Genomic DNA, 6,000 nt, shown 5'->3' on the forward strand with positions numbered 1-6,000 from the left:
GCCAAAGGAGAGGTCAAGGAGGCCAGAGGCAAAAGGCAAAAGGCAAAAAAAGCCTACAGCACCCGGTATTCCCAGGCGGTCTCCCATCCAAGTACTAACCAGGCCCGACCCTGCTTAGCTTCCGAGATCAGACGAGATCGGGCGCGTTCAGGGTGGTATGGCCGTAGACGCCGGCGGCTGCCGCTGGGCGCCTCAAGAGCCTGCTCCACGCGTCCCAAGCCCAGCGGGTGCCGCGCTTCACCCATGCACGCGCCTGCCTGCCTGGCTGCCTGGCTGCCTGGCTGCCTGGCTGCCTGGCTGCCGCCGCCCTCCGCCGCGGGCCCCGGGCGGGTGGCGGAGGCGGCGCAAGAGGACCCTGGCAAGGCGCTGTGGCGCAAGCCCCGGCCTTCACCGATCCCGGGACTCTTGCACGCTGCTCCCGGCTTGGCCCCACGCCCGCCTCCGCTTCCATCCCTCACCGCACCGCACCGCACCGCACCGCACCGCACCACGTCGGGCCGCTCACTGGGAAGAGGGTGGAAGCGAGCGTGGGGCATCCGGCCGGCCTTTCCTTCTGGGCCCCCCACCCCACACACACACCCCGCCGGGTTCTCAGCGCCTCCTCCCCAGTCCCAGGGCGAGCGCAGCCAGCCCCCCCAACCCCCCCGCCTTTCATTCCCGTCCGCCCCACCTGGTGCAAAGCCACCCCGGAGGCCCCAGCGCCCCCAGAGAACATCACCAGCCCGAGCCCGCTGCCCTAGCCGGGCCTCGCCAAACGCCGCCGGGGGCCCTGGGGATGAGGGCTCGAGGGAGGGAAGAGGTCCGGGACCCAGGGAGCCCAGGCCCGTGGCGGAGTCCGAGTGTGGGGTCTCGCTGCCCCGCCCTCCCCGCCCGCTCCTGGGTTCTTGTATCCACCCAGCCAGCCCCCACCCTCCAGTCCCCAGGCGCCAGCCCCCGGCCCCGCCCTCACCGCACCCCCCCACCCCTCCGTGCGTGCGGGTGCAGTGTCAGGAAAGGTGCAAAGCTGGGGCGTGGCTTCCAGCCGGTGCAGTGGGATTTAGCCTGGTGCGGGCAGTGGGGAGCGGGGAGCGGCGAGCGGACCCCTTGGGAAGTGCCGTGGGGTGTGCGGTGTGCGGGCTCGGGGGGCGGGGCGGGGCGAGGCGGGGCGGGGCCAGGCAGGGCTAGGCCAGGCCAGGCCAGGCCGCTTTGCCGGCCCGGGAGGAGCTGAGGGAGCAGTGGGCGGGGTGTGTTTGGCCCCAGGAGACGCGCTCCCCGGGGAGAGAGGGACACACGGAGGGAGGGGGGAGGGGCGGCGGGCGCCAAAGGAGAGGTCAAGGAGGCCAGAGGCAAAAGGCAAAAGGCAAAAAAAGCCTACAGCACCCGGTATTCCCAGGCGGTCTCCCATCCAAGTACTAACCAGGCCCGACCCTGCTTAGCTTCCGAGATCAGACGAGATCGGGCGCGTTCAGGGTGGTATGGCCGTAGACGCCGGCGGCTGCCGCTGGGCGCCTCAAGAGCCTGCTCCACGCGTCCCAAGCCCAGCGGGTGCCGCGCTTCACCCATGCACGCGCCTGCCTGCCTGGCTGCCTGGCTGCCTGGCTGCCTGGCTGCCTGGCTGCCTGGCTGCCGCCGCCCTCCGCCGCGGGCCCCGGGCGGGTGGCGGAGGCGGCGCAAGAGGACCCTGGCAAGGCGCTGTGGCGCAAGCCCCGGCGTTCTCCAATCCCGGGACTCTTGCAGGCTGCTCGCGCCCTGGCCCCACGCCGTCCTCAGCTTCCATCCCGCACCGCACCGCACTGCACCTCGCAGCCCCGCACCACACCGCCCCTCACCACACCACACCCCGGGGTGCTCACTGGGAAGAAGGTGAAAGTGAGGGTGGGCCATGTGGCAGGCCCTGCCTTCTGGGCCCGCTCTGCCGTGTTCTCAGTGCCTCCTCCCCAGCCCTATGGCTCTTGCAGCCAGCCTCCTGGCTTTTCTGTCCTGTCTGCACCACCTTGTCAAACCCTTCCGGGAGCCCCAGTGCTCCCAGAGAATATCACCAGTCCCAGCCAGCTCCGTTTGCGGAGACCCTTGCTCGCCTCCCACCCCACCCACGCACACCACGTCCTGGTTCAGGAGAATAGATCTATTCCCAGATAGGTAGACAGATAGTTCAAGGACCGAGAGACACCCTTTCAAGGTGATTGACAGAGAAAGGAACACGTTGGGAGAAGAGACAGGCAGATAGGGAGAGTCAGAATAAGAGGGACAAGGGGAGTGGGGGTGTGGAGAGGGAGATGGAAAGGGTGAGGGTGACAGAGATGGCGTCGGAGAGGGAGTGGGAGTGGTATTGAAGCAGCGACCTCTGGATTATCCAACACAGACACCCCCCAAACTCTAGGAACCACACACAAAGAGGCTGTGTTGGAGAGACAGCTACCCCCTCGGGAGGGTCATGGTGCTGGGGCGGGTCTAGGCAAAGTGGCAGTGGCTTGAAGCTGACTTATGACTCCTTGGATCCCAAGGGCCTGCAGCCTAGGCCTCAGGAGGCCCGTCTGATCCCTCCTCCCATTCCTGTCAGGCCCAGGTATGAGATGTGTGTGTGTTCGGGTGGGGGTGGGGGTGGGGGTGGTGGTAATGTGTGTGTGTGTGTGTGTGTGTGTGTGCGCGTGCGCGCGCAGGCGCGCACGTGGGTCTATGCGTGTGTTGGTGGGTGGGAGCACTCCCTTGCGAGTAATTCCTTCAAGTGATTCTGCCCGTTTCTCCTGGCTCTTCTGGCCTTTGGGCGCAGCCTCGCCTTGGCCTGTGCGGTCAGAACGAGAGCGAGGACCTGCATGCCATGCCAACGGCGCCTCTGGGCCCGGGGTGGTGGGCCTTCTGGTGTCCTGAGCTCGTGTCGGAATGGGGAAGACTTGGCCTCATCAGGGACAAAGGGCACTCATCAGATCAATAGTAGCATCCTTTAGGAGCTCTACTGTATTTTATAAACATATACACCATCTATACTTGCCTCCATTAGATGCATATGACACCACCTCCTCCTTCAAGATGTAGGGTCTGTCCCTTTTTCCACCCTACTAAATCTGGTCTGGCTTAGGATTGTTGTGACCAGTAGAGAATGGTAGTGTTATGCCCCGAATTCGTGATCCCCAAAGACCACCAGGGAGCCGAGTCCGATGCAGAAGCGAAGAGCCTTTATTCGAGCTAGCTCGAGCTCAATCTCCTACCTGCTTCGACGCGGCGGTGACATACTGGAGAGAAAGAGAGAGTTTCAAAAGCACAAAGGTTTTATAGGGATCATGGCCTTAGCCGATTGGCTGGGGAAGGGTCGTGGACTCAGCCGATTGGCGGCCAAAGTGTGGTCCCAATCAGCAATTATCAGAGTCCCTTGGAACTTGTTAAAAATGCAAATGTTGGGCCCGGTGGTCACAGACCTAGGGAATCCGAACCTCTGGGAGTGGGGCTCAGCAATCTGTGTTTGAACAAGTCTTCCAGGAGATTCTGATGCACCTGAAGTTTAAGAGCCACTGTGTCTGAGGATCTCTGACATGTTTGGCCTCAGTGTATACAGAACGTTTCTCACTGGTCCCCTATTAACCATTGGCTGTCAGCCTTGCTGTGCTGTAGAAATACCTAGCATCAAACACCATCCCCAGAGACTCTGATGAATTGGTTTGGGGAGGGGTAAAATGCTCCCAGGCCATTCTAAGCCTGGACAGGGTTGAGGGCTCCCGCCTCTGGCCCCCACCTGAGAGAAGGCCTCCCTCTTCTACTCACCCTTTCCATGCCTCTCACACTCCCCTTCCTCCCACCTCAGACTCGGGAAGAATGCCTCGATCGGTAGCCTGCTTTCTTAGAACACGTAAGTTACTTAAGGGGAGGAGGCGTGTTCTGAGGGTTGAGCAGGAACTTCTTTCTGCGGCCGTGTCGGGGACACGGTCACTAGTCGGCCGGCCTAGCTCTGCTCTTTCAGTCGCCGTGACGCTTAGGCAATTCTGGGCCTGCCTTTTAAGAGGCCTGGATGTTTTTGATTTCTCTCTCAGCGGCCTTGCTCCGATTTTTGCTGCCGCTGGGAATCCAGACTGTGCTCGTGAGAACGGGGAGCCCCACAGAGAGGTCTCGTTCACGCTCTGTGGTCAAATGGCCAGCCAGCTCCCAGCTGGCCGGCAGCAGCCCCTGCTGCCTTTACGTGAGGGAGACATCTAGGATGCCCAGTCAGCTGAGCCTTAAGAGGACAGCTGTTTCATTTGATGGCATTTGATGGCCATTTGGTGGCAGCAGCTGTAGAAACTCTAAGTCTTTACCACCCAGATGAACCCAGAGGATGCGCAGAATTATGAGAGATAATAATAATAAATTGCTTTAAACCACCAAGTTTTGCGAGTGTTTGTTTCACGACCATCTTACATCAGACTGATTCTATAATTGTTTCTTTAAACCATATGTGACCTCAAAATAGATTATGAGTCCCTTCCGGGCCTCAACGATACCCATCGTTGTTGGTTCTTGTACTTGAGTTCAGTGCAGGTCATAAGCAGAAATGCTTATCGAGGGGCACCTGGGCTTCTCAGTGGGTTGAGTGTCTGACTCCGTCTCAGGCCACGGTGTCGCCTGCCATCAGTGAGTTGGACTCCCGAATTCAGCTCGCTGCCGTAAGGGCAGCGCCTGCCTGAGATCCTCTGTCCCCCCATCCCCCTGTATGCTTTCAAAGAAACATTAAAGAAAAAAAGTGCTTCTTGAGCCGTTACTATTGTTAGACTACGCAGTTGTACGATGCCTGGAGGCCGGCAGAAGAGGAAGTTCTGGCCAGCTATCAGGAAAATCAGAATCGGAAGCCATTCCTGGCAGTACTCTAAAACAAAGCCACAAGAGGCTGGATCAGACCGGACAGGCCCAAGATGGCGTGTGCCCTAACAGAAAACCCTTGACCAAATAGGGAAGAAAAGGCACAAAACCCTGCTTCCAAGAAGTCTAGTTCCCGAGTAGTGAATATTTTACCCTTTGTCGATAAAACAGAGAAACCCGAACCCCAGGGCACACAGCTCTCTCTCACTGTCTCTCTCTCTCTCTCTCTCTCGCTCTCTCTCTCTCTCGCTCTCTCTCTCTCTCAGTACCCAGTCTCACATCTAAAGGGTATACTTTCACTTTCATAAACTTTGCTATTTGTACCACTCATCCACCGTGTTGGACCTCTCCTGGAATTCTTTTTTGTGAGGAGACCCAAAGCCTTCAGCGACATCTCTGGATTGGGCTAGGTTGAGGCCTCAGGGCCCGCGGTCTTCCCGGTTTATGCAGCCGCGTTATGTGTCAGGCTTCGGCGAGGTATTATCGTGTCGACTATGTTCCTTAAAGTCCCTGATGTACCAGCGGGCACGGACACTCACCCAATGAGGAAAGCACGAAGGAGGACACGTCAAGTCACAGGAAGGGTTGCCCATGCGCTACTTTTTGAGCCTCTACTACGTGCCCGGCACTGGACTGCCCACTCAGTGACCTCTCACCGTGCGATGAAACTCGGCTTCTTACGCGGCGCACAGAGCAGAACGTAAGAGCAGCCACACAACACCCTGGGAAGGGTGTAGGAAGTTCACGAACCGGTCTCAAAGTCGTCTGTGGGGGTGCAGTTGAGAGAAGGCCTTGGTCTGGGTCATCTCTTGGCACTTACCGCTCACGATGCCCACGTAGTGAAGGATCTCAGTTCTGTATGGAGATTAATCGGGGGGCGGTCGCCCGTTGGAAGTGGTCAGACATAGAGAGGTGTGTCTGAAGAGCCCGACAGTTTGCTGTGAAAATCTTCCCCTTTTTAAAGGGATTTCAGCCGTTTGGGGCCCCTGTAGACCTCCTCTGGTTTTGCTTCTTATCAGTTCTGGGGTGTCAGCGGATGCTGCCGGCGGCAGTACCTTAAACTGTTTGTGTCGCTGCTTGACACAGGCCCCTGCTCGACGTGACACACTCCATTTTGCTCTCTACAGGTGACGTGGGGCCTATGCGCAATTTTGTGACTCCAGTGTGGACCGGTTGTCTTGTTTTCAACCCTTCGTT

General features: G+C 59.1%; 2 non-coding genes across 2 annotated transcripts; both read right to left on the reverse strand.

Annotated features, from left to right (window-relative positions):
• Positions 1-50: 50 nt before the first annotated feature.
• On the reverse strand, positions 51-169 carry LOC122478500. The gene has a single exon (XR_006296036.1). It is a non-coding gene; the product is annotated as a 5S ribosomal RNA (ribosomal RNA).
• A 1,178-nt stretch (positions 170-1,347) lies between these two features.
• On the reverse strand, positions 1,348-1,466 carry LOC122478501. The gene has a single exon (XR_006296037.1). It is a non-coding gene; the product is annotated as a 5S ribosomal RNA (ribosomal RNA).
• Between the last annotated feature and the right edge of the window lie 4,534 nt (positions 1,467-6,000).

Source organism: Prionailurus bengalensis, unplaced genomic scaffold, assembly GCF_016509475.1.
Source record: "Prionailurus bengalensis isolate Pbe53 unplaced genomic scaffold, Fcat_Pben_1.1_paternal_pri Un_scaffold_71, whole genome shotgun sequence".
NCBI lineage: Eukaryota > Metazoa > Chordata > Mammalia > Carnivora > Felidae > Prionailurus > Prionailurus bengalensis.